The 16,912-nt window shown below is 41.1% G+C and overlaps 2 long non-coding RNA genes across 4 annotated transcripts in view; one reads left to right on the top strand and one right to left on the bottom strand.

Moving 5' to 3' along the window:
- Window positions 1-16,912, top strand: part of LOC308459755 — a 239,035-nt gene that overhangs the window by 90,054 nt on the left and 132,069 nt on the right. The gene's annotated exons all lie outside the window — the stretch shown is intronic.
- Window positions 3,348-5,686, bottom strand: LOC308458984. Its single transcript, XR_013977805.1, has 2 exons — window positions 5,490-5,686; window positions 3,348-4,799 (listed from the first exon to the last, which is right to left on the bottom strand). It is a non-coding gene; the product is annotated as an uncharacterized lncRNA (long non-coding RNA).

Genomic DNA, 16,912 nt, shown 5'->3' with positions numbered 1-16,912 from the left:
TGCTTCAGTTACAAGATAAGAAGAAAATGTTTGTCCTGATCTGTTCTCAAAACTGGATTTTATCTGTCCATTTGAAGATACTCTTTCTCCTGCAGCAGTGACTATTCTTTTTGTCCAACCTTTTAATGATGAGTTTGTGTTTGTAATTTTATTTTCAAAACTAAAATAATTTCAATTGGGGGTAACATCATACTATTTAATGTTTAATGGCTTCCCACTGGAATGAAAGGATGGGAGTCTACCAACCACATTTATTGCTATCCCCTAGAGAAGCCAGAATAATTTAAAGTAATGAATTAAGCAAATTCCCTAGGAATCTTATCCTTCAATAAGGAGGATTAATTTAGGTATTAACATGTAACAGTATCTACAATCTTTGCTTGTGGTGTAGATTAGAGCATGTTGTGCCCAACACGATTAGTGCAGATCAAGCAGGTTTCATTACTCCTGGAATTATTTAATTATCTCAGTACTTTCATTATGAAAATAAATGAGTTTTATTTATTTATAATTTCTTTACTCCTGCCAAAAACACATGGGGCACGATTCAGGCAGATTAAGCATATTTAAACCTGTTGATAACAATGGGAATGGTGTAAGCACATGAATTAGCTTCCTACTGAAATCATGGGAATTAAAGTGCTTAATTTTGGCTGGATGGGCAATTGTGTTCTACCTCAGAAGGGCTAGCCCCAAAATGCAGATTTGTTTTGCCTAAGCACATGAAGCAATTCTACAAATGGAATAATCCCATAAACCACATTTATTTCAGGTTGCTGTGGTGGCAAAACTGCACATAGCATTTGTAATGGGTTTAGGGGTTGCTCGTGCGTAAGTTGCCGCCACTCCTGGCTAGGTTACCTGGTTGAACCCTTTCCGACCGGACAGCCTCTAGCTCCGTGGCTGTCTCAGTCGCTGGCAGAATCCGTCAGTGGGCGTTTCTTAAACTTCTTCCAGCACAAAAGTTCTTTGACGCCTAGTCTCCGCCTAGTCTCCCTGCGCGGAAGCCTTCTGCGCAGGGAGGGTGTGGGCAGCGGAGGACCCGTACTCTCTCCGCTGGTCTCCGGCGAGGAGTCTTGGAGCCTCCTCTCCGATTCCCCCATCTGCCCCCCTTCTCTACTGGTGTTACGCTGATTTCCTTCCCCAGCCGACGGGCTGCCTCTCTCCCTACTGGGACCCTCTCCGGCATCCCTTTGGAGCCTTCCCTCCACCCCTAGCTCCGATGGCAGTTCCCTGACAGCGTTCCAGGGACATTATTCAGGTCTGCATGTTATTCCAGTCATCTAGTGGTAGAATCATAATAGTTTGTGAGTCACTCAAGATATGTCTGCAAGCAGTGGAGGCTGGCCTATTAGGGCAAAAAGGGAACTGCTCCACTGACCTCAGAGGGCTGTCAGCCAGCCCGCACCTGCCTGCCGTCTTACTTACGATTGGTCCAGGGGTGGCTTCCTCAGGCAGTTTAAAGCAAATGTCCCTCCAGAGAATCCTGGGAACTGGAGCATATTAAGGGTCCTGGTAGTTGTATCTCTGTAATGAGTAAACTACAGTTCTCTGGATTCCGTATACAAAGCATAACAATTACCATAAAAAAGACAGGCCTGTTGAACATATAATATAAAGTGCAGAATAGAAAATAATAATATGAATGCAGAAATATAGGACATCCTCTTGCCCCACTGCATCTAAGAATACTGTAAGACCTAGTTCTTGAGCTGTGTTTGTAAGCTCTTTCATGGGAAATGTTTGACTTCTTGTAGTCCCCTTGTGCAGCCTTTCTGGACTACTGCAGTGTACTCTGTGTGAGGCTGCCCTTGAAGATGGTCTGGAAGCTGCAGCTTGTGGTGAATTAATGCTGCTAGGTTGGTGAATAGAGCAGGACTCTGCATCCTGGTCCTGAAAGTGCTGCACTGGCTGCTAGTGAGCTACTGGGCCCTATTTAAGGTGGTAGGACTAGTATACAGTTATATAATGGTTTTGGACATAAGTACCTAAACTAATATATCAACCACCTCAGATCTTTTGGTTGGCAGGGAATGCCTTGGTGGTGGCCCCATTGGGTGTTGCTTGGTTGGTCCTGACTAACAACAGGACCTTATTGATCGCATGTTCTCTCTGGTGAGGTGGATCTGTCACTCTCATGATTAATATTCAGCAGACTTTAAAATATTTCTGTTCATCCAGACATTTGATGGCTGAAATACAACGCTCCTGGTAACCTAGAAATTGATAGATGTGAGGATATTTGATTGTTTTAAAATGTGTGTGTGTTTTAAAGCGCTGTTTCACTGATTTGTTTTTTGTAGCTACTTTGGGAGCAAGTTTGTGTGTGTGATTTAATAAATACAATCTGAACAAATACAATACAGAAGATGCTACAAACCACTTCTACATGGTGCTGCCATAACATTTATTAGCTTCCCAACATGTGTGACTATAAAATTATGTGAAGTGCCTTCATGCTAGTTCCAATAGCCGGCAAGAATGAATGGCAGGGAGGCTCTCTATGTCATTTGACGGACACATGGCATAATAAAGTTTAGGTGTATCTACTACATAAATGAATTAAGGATTGAATAGAGATGGATAAATCTTCCAGTTACAGTTTCTTGTGAGTTTCTAATTTTCCCAACCTAAGTTTATTCCATTCCATTTTCACATCATTTTTTTCTGTTAAAAACAAAGTCCGCATGTTTGCAGTTTAGTGCACATTTCTCCAAATATATTTCTATTTCTATGTGTTTGCCTAATATAATCCATTTTGCAAGCACATTCCCACTAATATAATGTAGTTTTTACATTGATTTTTATTAAGCTATTCACTCTTGTTCACATTTTGTGGTAGGAAAACTACATTAAAAAAATCCAGAGAATTGCAATTTTTGAAAGATGGATGTGTTCTGGTTTGAAAAGTTTGGCATAGGTAGGCGTGCATAGTTGAAGAGTTTTCTGGACCATGGTGTAAAAGTAGGGGGGAGAATGTCCCAAGCTTCAAACATCCTTTGATACTATACAAAATGCAATGGAGTTCTGACTTTTTCCATCTATTGATTCCAATGGGGTACTTCAAGTATAAAATTTTATTCATTTGGCCTAGATAATATAATTTGAAAAATCCAAAGACAGATTTACATAATGGATGAAAAGGGAAATATTCGCATAGGCACATGCACTCTCAAAGAAGCATAAAGGAGTGTTGGGCTAACATACGTTATTGTAAAATTTCACTTGTAAGGTAACTTTTAACTTAAGAGTTCTTTGTTAACAGTTTCCCACAGTGTATCAGTCTCTGTCCCTGCTGTGCTGATCTGCAACTGTCTTCTCTCTCTCTCTTTATAAATCTTTTTCCCCCCTGTCTGCTTCCAAAATGTTATCTTAGCTAGGATTAATAAAGATATACTGGAGAGAGTCTTATCTTTTATAAGAATTATGTTTATAATAGAAAGCTTTAATCTTAGGAGAGAGATGAAGGCAAAGGGAGGCAAGAAAGACAAATTAAAAGTCTCTGACAATGGTAAAAAAGACTGTCCCCTTTAATCAAAAGTCTACCGCAAAGGTTCGGGGGTGATTCAAATATGACCCCCAAACATTCTACTAGTGCGTATGTCTGCTGAAAAATAAAGAGGAAGATTGTGGAGAGACCATAATTTTGTGAGGTAAAGTTATATTGTAACAATGTTTTAAAGTTAAATCATTGTTACCAAAAAACGTTACCTTACACTGACTGGGATGTAACTATAAATAGAATAAACTCCTTCTGTTTTACCTTGCTAGAACCAGGGACAAACATACAAAGTATACATGTTCTGCTATCTGTTACAGGTACCTAATATGGTGCCCTCCAGATGTTATGGACCACAACTTCCATAATTGTTGTCCATTGGCTATGGCAGTACTTCTATGTTGTACTTCTTTGTAAGAATCTCTGGTCAATTTTGTCCCAGCTCCCATATTTGTAAAAGAATAAGAGGTAAACAAAAGTGTTTGAAATAATGAGTGCCTGTAGCAGTATAAAAGAATGCTCTTTTTGTATATTCAGACAGTCCCGGGTATTGTATACATTCATGTGAACAAATGCAATGCCTGAACTGGTGATGAATACAGTATTTGCAGTCTTTTCTATAAATGTGGTAGGTAGAAAAACAGTGGCATCCAAGGTATTGCTGTGAACTTTATACAATGTTTTCTTGTTCACACATTACATTTGCTAACATGCCTGAGAACAATCAAGACACTCACTTGTACAAAGGGAAACTATTGTATTCTTTTTTCCAGCTTTTTGAACATTTCCATTTCCTACATTCACTATTAGGTGACGATGAGAAATTGTAAAAAAGTATGAAATCTCAAATGAGAACATATCAGAAATTTAATGATAAAACTGCATCTATCCCTTACATTATTAAAAACAAACTTTTAAGTTGCAGGTGACTCAGCTTCCCATTACAAAGCCTGGACTCATATTGGCTGTTCTCTTGTGACCTTTTGCTGTGAATGCATATTACTCACTTTCCAGTTCCTTCTTGGATAAGGTTCAATTCTTTCCCTGAGTTATTGGCTAACCTCTTGTTTCACGGTACCCTGCTACCTCTTTGTGGCCCTCCAGTTGTGGACTTCCATCAGGCCCAGTCCAGCAACATTTGGCAAATGTTCCCCATCCAGCAAATGTTCCCCAGCCCTGCATTAGAGTCCCTTTATAGGCCAGGGATCTCATTAGTAAGGTACTAAGGTGCAGGAACTGGAGCATTGCAAAGATCCATCTTAGTCCTAGCTCCGTTCTTTAGGAAGACAACACACATTTCCTGCAAATGGGAGGGAAGAGAAAGACATTGGCATGAACTTCAGATGCAAATTAGCTAGAAATGCTGGCTGGGATTGATGAGAACTATAGTCCAAAACACCTAGAGGGCAGAAGATTGGGGGAAGACTATTTAAGATCTTGTCATCTCTCCACTGTCCTTTCAATGCTATGCTAGCCAAAGCTTTTCACTAAGCTGCATCTGGTAATGGGGCTTGTTTCTGGTAGATTTTTATTGGGCAATAGCCAACTAAATCATGTACACTGATCTGCCTAACATTGGGGAAAAAAACCCAATTTTAGTCAATATTTTTTTACTTTGCTTTTGTGGTCACAGAGCAAGTCGCAAGAAAAAAGTTCAGTGCAGCAAAATAAAAATAAACTGTATTTTCACACACACACAAAAGTTTATGAGTATAGGCAGCTCCCCATTTGCACCGGGGTCATTGCTTGCATCAGTGGTCACACATAAGCCCGTTCTGCCCCTGCCCTGTTCTGCCCTGTTTCGCCCCCTTCCAGGGCCAAAAAACAACATGCATGTCAGCAGTCACGTGCAAAATGGTTGCTGCCTGTGTAACAAATTAAAAGCAATTAATTTAAAATCCTGTTAAATGCAGCAGCAGAACTAAACCTTAAAAGCCTCTGAAAACAAAAACAGTTTCACTTTGTGTCTAAAATATATCAAAGAGCAAACCTGTGCTGAATCTTCGACAGGGAAGGTATTTCAATGCTTTGGCACTATTATCTTGAAAGCCCTGCAGCTAATCCAGTTGACCATGTGTGATATTGAAGATAGTGAAATGAGACAAAACTCATGTGTAAATTAAGCAATATTAATACAGGTACAGGTATAGAGTTTTAAACAGTTTTAAGCAATTCTGTTCTTGCTTGGATTATGTTCTCTGCATATTTCATTCTCTGCATATTTGCTAGTCAAATCTTTATAACATTTTCTTAAAATAAGTGACTAGAACTCTGCAATGCAAATAGGTCTCAGTGCTTTCAATAAAGCTTATTCCCACGTAAAGTTGTAGAGGGTGATAACCTAAGAGATATATAAGATCTTTGAACAAACCCCCCCCCCCAAACTTGGCAAAAATTTAAAGACACCCATTTCGTAAGACCATATTTGTAAAGCATTAAAATGATGGCACTGTGCACATTGGTAGCAGACAGTATGAACGATCCAGTATCTCAGCAGTGATATTTTGTAGAGGAGTTGAGGCCTAACTGAGGTTCCAACGCTGTCAAGGCTTGGCAATAGCTTCGTGCTGGATGGAAGTCTGGCAGCGCTGAGGGAGTTTCAGTTGGTGATGTGCTATACTCGAATTGGCAGAACCACAGAATTATATTAGACGGTACTTGGTGCGGAAAATCTGGCTGCAAGTGTGCAGTTTAAATTCAAAGCAGAAATTAGGCCAGAGAAGAAAGGATGGAAGAAAACCAAATGGACAGGAGGCGGTAGCGGGAACACCCACTCTGTGTTCCTGATAGGCTCAAAAAAACACTTTCTCAAATCCCACATTGCAGCATATGTGTGTCTGCACTAGGTGGGGGTTGGAGAGAAAGAAGCAAGAAGGAAAAATACATGTTTTTTGTTGCTCACTTGAAAAATGCAGCAGGCCATCTCTGTACAGGTTGATAGGGAATAAATTCTGCTGCACATAATATTGATGATAAATACTGGAAGTATATTCATATTATCAATTCCATGTTTTTAAGAGTCCAGTTTAAAGGTTTTTAGAAACTTATAATTAGAATATACATGATTTTAGATATGGTATTAGCTTCATCACTCCATTATTTTTACATTTATGGAATTAATATGACATATAACTAAAAAAAAAAAGTCTAGGTCTTTTACAAGAAAAGAAATGTAGTTGTAAAATCACAGCTAACACTTGAGAGATATAGTAAAATACTAAATCTAGTGTGTTTTTCTGGGGGGACTCAGGATTTGTACTTTTGTCCATACTGTATTTATTTTCCCCGATTTGAACTATAAAATGGTGGTTTTCTTGAGTCAAAATGAGAGTACCCCTAAACATTTTTTAAGAAAAAAAGCACTGACTAATCAAGGCACTGAGCAATGCAATATGAAAAAAACAAAACTTTTCAACTACCAGGGAAAGCCTGAATAGAGTGGCTTTAAAAAAAACCAACTTCATTAAGCTTTACCTTGAGCTATACACTTGTGGAAATCTAGTGAAATTTTAGTGCTCATTTATGTGTTAATTGCTTCCAGAAGAAAAAACAACAACACATCTATTTGCAACCCTGTAAACAGGGGAAAGGGGATGTGGGTGGCGCTGTGAGTTAAACAACAGAGCATAGGACTTGCCTATCAGAAGGTCGGTGGTTTGAATCCCCGTGACGGGGTGAGCTCCCGTTGCTCGGTCCCTGCTCCTGCCAACCTAGCAGTTCGAAAGCACATCAAAGTGCAAGTAGATAAATAGGTACCGCTCCGGCAGGAAGGTCAACGGCGTTTCTGTGTGCTGCTCTGGTTTGCCAGAAGCAGCTTAGTCATGCTGGCCACATGACGCAGAAGCTGTACGCCGGCTCCCTCGGCCAATAAAGCGAGATGAGCGCCACAACCCCAGAGTCGGCCACTACTGGACCTAATGGTCAGGGGTCCCTTTACCTTTAAACAGGGGAAATCACAGGAGGCTTCTGCTGTAATTTCCCTAGAGTTTTCATGCATCATGTCATGTGACGAAATTTAAGGCAGTATTCCAGCATATGCAGTTCTTTCCTGCCATTTTCATGGGTGAATCAAGGGGGAACAGAAACATGCATGTACATAAACAGTGGCAATATGTCATAGAATCATAGAATCATAGAATCATAGAGTTGGAAGAGACCACAAGGGCCATCGAGTCCAACCCCCTGCCAAGCAGGAAACACCATCAGAGCACTCCTGACATATGGTTGTCAAGCCTCTGCTTAAAGACCTCCAAAGAAGGAGACTCCACCACACTCCTTGGCAGCAAATTCCACTGTCGAACAGCTCTTGCTGTCAGGAAGTTCTTCCTAATGTTTAGGTGGAATCTTCTTTCTTGTAGTTTAGATCCATTGCTCTGTGTCCGCTTCTCTGGAGCAGCAGAAAACAACCTTTCTCCCTCCTCTATGTGACATCCTTTTATATATTTGAACATGGCTATCATATCACCCCTTAACCTCCTCTTCTCCAGGCTAAACATGCCCAGCTCCCTTAGCCGTTCCTCATAAGGCATCGTTTCCAGGCCTTTGACCATTTTGGTTGCCTTCCTCTGGACACGTTCCAGTTTGTCAGTGTCCTTCTTGAACTGTGGTGCCCAGAACTGGACACAGTACTCCAGGTGAGGTCTGACCAGAGCAGAATACAGTGGCACTATTACTTCCCTTGATCTAGATGCTATACTCCTATTGATGAGGCCCAGAATTGCATTGGCTTTTTTAGCTGCTGTGTCACACTGTTGGCTCATGTCAAGTTTGTGGTCAGCCAAGACTCCTAGATCCTTTTCACATGTACTGCTCTCAAGCCAGGTGTCACCCATCTTGTATTTGTGCCTCTCATTTTTTTTTGCCCAAGTGCAATACTTTACATTTCTCCCTGTTAAAATTCATCTTGCTTGTTTTTGCCCAGTTCTCTAATCTGTCAAGGTCTTTTTGAAGTGTGATCCTGTCCTCTGGGGTGTTAGCCACACCTCCCAGTTTGGTGTCATCTGCAAATTTGATCAGGATGCCCTTGAGTCCATCATCCAAGTCGTTGATAAACATGTTGAATAAGACTGGGCCCAAGACAGAACCCTGTGGCACCCCACTAGTCACTCTTCTCCAGGATGAAGAGGAACCATTGATGAGCACCCTTTGGGTTCGGTCAGTCAGCCAGTTACAAATCCACTGAGTGGTAGCATAGTCAAGACCGCATTTTACCAGCTTCTTTACAAGAATATCATGGGGCACCTTGTCAAATGCCTTGCTGAAATCAAGGTAGGCTACATCCACTGCGTTCCCTTCATCTACCAGACTTGTAATTCTGTCCAAAAACAAGATCAGGTTAGTCTGACATGACTTATTTTTCAGAAATCCATGCTGACTATTGGTGATCACAGCATTCCTTTCTAGGTGCTCACAGACTGTTTGCTTAATGATCTGCTCCAGAATCTTCCCTGGTATTGATGTCAGACTGACTGGGCGGTAATTATTTGGGTCCTCTCTTTTCCCCTTTTTGAAAATAGGGACAACATTTGCCCTCCTCCAGTCTGCCGGGACTTCGCCTGTTCTCCAGGAATTCTCAAAGATGACTGCCAGTGGTTCTGAGATCACATCTGCCAGTTCTTTTAATACTCTTGGATGCAGTTCATCTGGCCCTGGAGACTTGAATACATCTAAACTAGCCAAGTATTCTTGTACTATCTCCTTAGTTATTCTGGGCTGTGTTTCCTCTGCTGAATCATTTGCTCCAAATTCTTCAGGTCGGGCATTGTTTTCTTTATCGGAGAAGACTGAGGCAAAGAAGGCATTGAGGAGTTCAGCCCTTTCTGTGTCCCCTGTTTGCATTTCACCATCTTCTCCTCTGAGTGACCCCACTGTTTCTTTGTTCTTCCTTTTGCTACGAACATACCCATAAAAGCCTTTTTTGTTGCTTTTAACCTCTCTAGCAAGCCTGAGTTCATTCTGTGCTTTAGCTTTTCTGACTTTGTGTCTACACGTGCTGGCTATTTGTTTGAATTCCTCTTTGGTGGTTTCCCCCCTTTTCCATTTTTTGTACACATCCTTTTTAAATCTTAACTCAGTTAAAAGTTCTTTAGATAGCCATCCTGGCTTCTTTAGGCACCTTCCATGTTTCCGTCTCATTGGTATTGCCTGAAGTTGTGCTTTTACTATCTCCCTCTTAACAAACTCCCAGCCATCATGAACTCCCTTTCCTTTTAGTATTACTGTCCATGGGATCTCACCCAGCACTTCCCTAAGTTTTATGAAGTCGGCTTTCTTAAAGTCAATGTAGATGTCCAATGGCATCTACTGTTGTGTCACACCATGTCCATTGTTAGGAATTAATTTTAGGATGACATGGCGGTATATTGATCAAAGAGTCACAGTTCCATAATGCAGTATGACAGAAATGTTAGAAACCAGGACAAGAAGCACTAGCATTATAACCAAGAAAACTAATGCAACAATTCCCATGTCTGAATGTACCCTTAGTGTCTTGGATTAGTTCCAATACTCATGATATCCATGTGACACTTTCTTATTTTCCTCTTTGGGTCAGCTGGAAACTCTAATAGTCAAATGGTGTGATCCTGTAGAGTCACATTAACAAAGACAGCCCTTATCACAAAGTGAAACAACTGATTTATAAACAAGTATTTAAGATTTAAGAAAGAATATAAGGAAGAACCTTATATTCTTTCTTAAATCAAAATGACATGACCGCAGGAACTAAATTAAGAAGAAAAAGGACTTGTATTCATTTTCCACCACTGGGAAACTTGGCCCGAGAAGCATGTGACAAAATAGTGTGGCACAGAGACCAAGAGCCTCCAGCCAAGCCCTAAAAATGGAAGCCATCATGTCCCAGTTTCACCCAGTGGCTTTACTCCACCTTAAATTTTATTATATATTAAAGCATGACCGAGAATGGAGCTTTTGGTCTCAGGGCTCAAATGGAAATAACATCATACAGCAGTTCTATTACTTATTGAATGGTAACTCAACTTAAATCAGCTCATTGTCCTTTATGTTCTCTGTACTTTTAGCTGGAGTCTTGCAAGTTCTTAGAGATGTACAACTGAGCAGTTTTTCAACCATATTATAAGCAGGTTAAAGTTCCATTATGTCATTTGTAAGTGTGAAAAATAATAAAATAAAACCATTTCTAAAACTGGAAGTGCACGAAGTGTCTGTGATTAAAATCAGATGCTACAGACGTAATGGAAGTGGGGGGTGTGTGTGTGCTGGAAGAGTTAGACAAGCTATTCCTGGTTTTTAGAACAGGAGCTCAGAGCAGAAAACGTAAAGAGCTGTGGAAAATGCAGGGCTGGTGATAAAGAATGAACTTTAGATTTGTCCTTGCCTTGGACCTGATTGGAATTGTCCCCACTTACCTCTGAGCTTTCCTCCCATTGTAAATAGCAAGGCCGGGGTGGGACAATTCCAATCAGGACTGCAAGAGCGACAAAAGGGTTGAAGTCCCCTGCCCAGTACCTCTACTCCATGTCCCTTCCCCACGCTTGCTATTGAATTAAAAAAGCAGGTATGCACTGCCAAGTAGGTGATAAACTTCATATCTAGTTTGGTTCTTACACATTCTCTTTTCAGCATTACTATAGATCATTCATTGCAACACAATATCTTGATTTCCCCCCCATAAGGAATTTATGTTAATGACCTATGTTAGAGGGATAATACAAGAAGCATTTTTTTTCACTGCAAAATACTTTGCAGACTGAAAAAGATTTACTTACTTACCTAATTACTGTTGGTGCATGTGATAGTGTGCTCTCGTTGTTTAGTCCTGATAGTCTGAAAAAAGACGCTATTTTTATTTTTAGAAATGGTCTCATCGTGGAAACTCGCATCTAAAAAATGGTATAAACTACTCTTTGTATCCCACCTGAGAAATTTCAGCACTGAGCTCATGAGGAGGCCATTTCTGTATGAATTTTGCTTTCAGTGACCAGGAGTGGAGACATAAAAAGGCTATTCACCATCTCTGGTTAAAGAGATAAGTGAAAGAGTCATTGGCATTAACTCTGTAGTAATAGCAGCAATAAGTACTAGGTCTGATTTAAATCTCTTGATAGTGATACTCGGAGGCTGGAATATTTATCACACCATTAGGAGAGGCTGTGCTCAGCTGATAAGATGTCTACATCCGATGAAGTCCACCTGAGGACTGATGATGCTGGGAGAGATTTATTGCCATCCATGGCAGATAGGCGAGTGCACTGCCCTTAAGAGAGTTGGTGCCATTCATCTGACAAATTATACAATCAGCCGCCTGGGGCAAGCTTGTGGGATCTTTAATAGCTACAGAAGGTGAATACACACAAGTGTGTGTGTATATGTTTCTGGTTGGATAACCAGTCAGGAAAGCAACAATTTTGCTGAGTATCAGGCAGAGAAGAGTGAGAAAGAGTAAAATGGGAGAACAAATTAATTCCATGGGTTATTTATCTGTGTATTTCCTTCCTAGGCCAGACTTGTGCTAAAGAAATGAAGTCATCCAATTCTCCTTACTGCTATCAAATGACAGAAAATCCAGGCGTTCTGACTGCTGGGAGGGAGACAATATATTGTATGATGATCAGATTTAAGAAAATTAGTTTTCTCTGACCTCACCCTTTCCTCCCTTTCACCTGAAGCCTTTTTTCACTTTATGGGTCAGGTCTAGTGTGCTCCCTTTGCTGTTAGAAAAGAAACCTGAAACCTGTTCTCTTTAAAACCCCTGGATAGTTATGAGATTGTTTTAAAAACCATTAGATATCAAGTTCTAGGCACCATCCTTCCCAAGTTTTAGGCACCAGGTCAAAACATTTTTATTTCAGAAACCCTTTGGGCCATGAATGCTGTTTGAATGCTCTTTTCTCTTATGTTTTAATTTGTGCATTTAATTCTGTAATTTTTATTTTTATTGTTTCTGTAAGCCACTTTGGAGGACGAAGGCGCTGTGGTCTAAGCCACTGAGCCTCTTGGGCTTGCCAGTCAGAAGGTTGGTGGTTCGAATCCCCATGACGGGGTGAGCTCCCGTTGCTTGGTCCCAGCTCCTGCCAACCTAGCAGTTCGAAAGCACACCAAAAAGTGCAAGTAGATAAACAGGTACCGCTCCAGCGGGAAGGTAAATGGCGTTTCGTGTGCTGCTCTGGTTTCGGTGTTCCGTTGCACCAGAAGCGGCTTAGTCATGCTGGCCACATGACCCAGAAAAACGCCGGCTCCTTTGCCTTGTAAAGCGAGATGAGCACCGCAACCCCAGAGTCGTCTGCGACTGGACTTTACTGTCAGGGGTCCTTTAACTTTTTTAAGCCACTTTGAGACATGTGGTGAAAAGTGGGATATAAGTTTTTTAAACATATAAATGTGTATTTATTCTACCCCCATATATTGTCTGAAATTCACCTGGCATAGTTCATAGGAATGAAAAAAGCTGAAGGGGCTGCATTGAGAACTGTGTGCTATTATCTGGTGCCATAATTGGAAAGCAGTTTTTGAACCACTGGGATACAAGCTAAATGAATATGAGTGATCTAGAAGAGGAGATAACAAAGAACCTGCAGAGTTGCATTAATAGTACAGTGATATAATTCAGCACTGCCTGGATTGGCTACTTACCCCTAGGCAATGCTTGCCTGGCCATTTTCCCAGTACTGGCCCAGCTGATTATTATTTTCCCCTTGTCCTCCTTATAGAAAACCAGCTTCAGTTCAGGTATCACATTCTAGGATAGAACTCCCACAGCTCATGTAGTTCAGCCACTTGCCCTGCAGCAGGCTGCTTAACAACACCAAACACAATTTTATCTGCATCTTTTAAAAAACAAAGTGGCCCACATAAACAGATTCTTGGAAGTAGCTGCATTCAAAAGGGCCTTCTGTACATTAGAAAGAGGAATAGATCAAAATGATTCAAGAGCATAAAGATTTGGGGAAGTATATTTTTTTATCGTCCGAAAGGCAAGAAGCAGCCCCAGCAAAGTAAACCATAGAAGGTAGAAGAGATGTTAATGTTTTGTTTTAATGTACCATGACGTTTTAACATTACTCTGGGTGCTTCTAAGCAGGAGCTTAACATTCCCAATGCACATCCAGATATTGAAAATGTGTCATTGGCAACAAGTCTTTTATGACTCATCAGATTTTCCCTTGAAAGGGTAAATCTGGATTAAATGAGGGCGGGGGGAATACAGGCTGGCATTTTGAAGCTGACAATGTGTAGATGTTACAAAAAAGCTTGCATGCATGATCAACACTCATTGGGGGCAGAGCATATGGGACAAGTGCACATGGCAGTGTTGGGGTAAAGGCAGTATGCACGACCACTGTGCCTCCTTCTCTCCCTCCTCCACTTTGGGGCATAATGTTCAACATTAATGTAATTTATAAGGGTCTTTCATTAATGGAGCTTTCTGTTCTTCTCCTTGACTATGCTGCTCTTATATATTTATTGTGTTAAATGATTTGAGTTTTGTTTTCATTATAGTTTTCATACCATGGGGTGCTGTGAAAGTCTGAAAGGAAATTCCAGGCTCTGCTCTGTGTTCTGGTGCCAAAGGTAACATGAGTATAAAATAGGGCCTTCTCTGTGGTAGTACCCTCTCAAGAGGTGTTCAACTGGCCCCTCTGTTTTTGGGTGAACAGTCAAGACTATTCCCCCCCCCCCCAAGCTTTTAATGGTCCTTAACTGTATGTCAACATTGCTGGGTTTTGTTTGTTTATTTTTAAAGTGATTTTATGGTTCTCAGTTTTCACCGCATGAGGGTTGTATTTTTATTGTTGTGAACCACCGGGTCCAAAAGGTAGTTTTAAATTGTTTCTATAAATCAATAGAATCTCTGTAGTACAGGATAGGGAAACCTGTGGCCCCTACATTAAAGTTGAACATTATGCCCAAACCCGTGTTGGATTGCAACTCATACTGGCTGGGACTAGTGGAAAGTGGGAGTCAAACAAAATCTGTCTAATGATGCCGAGTCTAGGAGAGACAAAGATCTCTTCAGCCATGTAAGTCACTGAGTGACCTTGGATCTGTCATTCAAAGTCACCAGGGCTGCTATGAGGATAAAATGCAGAGCAGAAGAACCGTGCATGCCATCTTTAGCTCTTTGGTGTAACAGGGGGATAAAAATGTACTAACAAATAAATGATGAGTAGGACACTAACCGTTAAAAAAAATATCAAGCAAATTCGGATTTGTGCCCTGGGCATGCAAAACCAGTACATACTGTTTAATGTTTTATAACATAAGTAAAGGTAAAGGGACCCCTGACCATTAGGTCCAGTCGTGACCGACTCTGGGGTTGCGGCGCTCATCTCGCTTTATTGGCCGAGGGAGCCGGTGTACAGCTTCCGGGTCATGTGGCCAGCATGACTAAGCCGCTTCTGGCAAACCAGAGCAGCGCACAGAAACGCCATTTACCTTCCCGCCAGAACGGTTCCTATTTATCTATTTGCACTTGATGTGCTTTTGAACTGCTAGGTTGGCAGGAGCAGGGACCGAGCAATGGGAGCTCACCCCATCAGGGGGATTCGAACTGCCGACCTTCTGATCGGCAAGTCCTAGGCTCTGTGGTTTAACCCACAGTGCCACCCGCGTTATGTTTATAACATAGCTGGCCAGAAATAACCAAATGTGACCTGGAACACAGGAGTCCCAAGCCAGGTCTTTTCTGAGGCCTAGTGTCAAAACACAGTACTCTTGATTGGCTGTTGGGGTCCCATTGCCCTGGAAGGGCACACTAAACTTTACATCTGCCCTGGGTCTCTATGCCAAGAGCTGCTATTTAAATGTCTCAGAGTCTCTTTGAGCAACAATACATCGGGCACTCTGAGGCATTGTGGGAAATTTAACAAGATTGTTCATAATTTCCTGCTGCTGTTCCTGCTGGTTAAGCTTTCAACTAGGGACTCACCAGAAACAGGAAGTGGCTCTCTTAAAATTCCTCACTCTGGAGAAGTCATGCTGAAGCCTAGCATAAGCTTTTAAAGCTGCAGCCTTAATTAAAAAATGGTTGTTTTTATTAAAAACAAGGCAGAATAGATGATATCCTTCAACCTTCATTTGACTCAGGTAACAGAACAAAGGCCCAGGCCTTGCCAAATCAATAAGCCTTTCCTACATAAGTAGCATTTGTTTACCTCAGCACAGACAAAAATCATTTGCTTTGTGCTTCTCAAAGATGGGAAAGGGCAGCTGTAAATTTTAACCTCCAAAACTCAAGTCTTGTGGTGTATCAGTTATCACAAAAGGTCAGAGCAAGAAAATATGAGTTTCCATGGAGTTCCTAATTCCTTTGTTCTTTAGATGCAAAATATTGGAAGTTTGATGGGGAAATGCCACATTTTCTCTGGGGCTTGCAAAGGGAACTGCAGTAGCTGGAGATAAAATATTAAGCAGCACACATTTGCTAGGACATTAACAACGAATCCACAGGTAATGAATTTTGCTGTAGGCTGTTTTCCAACTGTTGTTTTCTTTTTCCATTCAGATCACGGTTCTCAGTAATTAAGTTTCCCTGTTTGGGATTACGGCACATATACAGTGGTCCAAAAGCTTTGGAGCATGCTTAACTGAGCCAGTAACACAGACCTTGAGGCAACAAACCCTCTGTTGCAAGCAGAGGGAAAAAAAACAACAAACACACAGCTGTCTAGACTCACTGACTGCTTCAGTGAGAAAATTTCATTCTGCAGTTTCCCTGCACAGATATAATCATTTGCCTCGCATTACTTATTAGCTCCAGACAAAGAAAATAAGGTATATATTTGGAAATTTGTAATATTTTGAAAATCAGTAACTTTTCAGCACTACAAGGCTTGGCATTTGGTGGAGTGCTTTTAATATAGGGCGAACATTGAACACTTGGTGGTTGCACACTAAATATAAAGTAAGTTTTTAGCTGAGCAGGGGGGAAATCACATAAATGCTTCAGCATATGGAACAGCTCAACTCTCATCTCGCCACACTGGTTTGGGTATGTGGAATGACCCATAGTAAATAATAGGTTTCTGAAGTTTTTTTCCCTGTATCTGAGCCTACCAATATGTTTACTGTCTTCCTGTGCCACCGTTTGGACACTCCTCTGCTTTGCTCCTGCCTGCCCATAACCACTTCCTGCGCAAAGTCTGTCTGATTGTCTGTCTTGTAAGTCCTAGTCTTTTTCAAGTTTGGCTTCTGTTTCCAACAGTTTTATACAGTTCTTTTCAAGCACTGCGGATCTGTGCCAGCTACATGCATGGGTCTCCCTGCTTACTGTCAGGCAACTTTTTGTCAACACTTCTTTGTTTCAAAATGGCTGCAAGAAAGTAGACTCACAATTTGAAATGGGATTCTGAATTTGATTTTGAGACAAACTGTGGGTTAGCACGAACTATATTTTGCTCAATCTGCAAAAAACAAAGCAATAGGAAGTGACCG

Source organism: Podarcis pityusensis (assembly GCF_964106645.2).
Source record: "Podarcis pityusensis genome assembly, chromosome: 12".
NCBI lineage: Eukaryota > Metazoa > Chordata > Lepidosauria > Squamata > Lacertidae > Podarcis > Podarcis pityusensis.
Note: the sequence above shows the minus strand (reverse complement) of the source record. Positions and strands in the feature narration are given on the sequence as shown.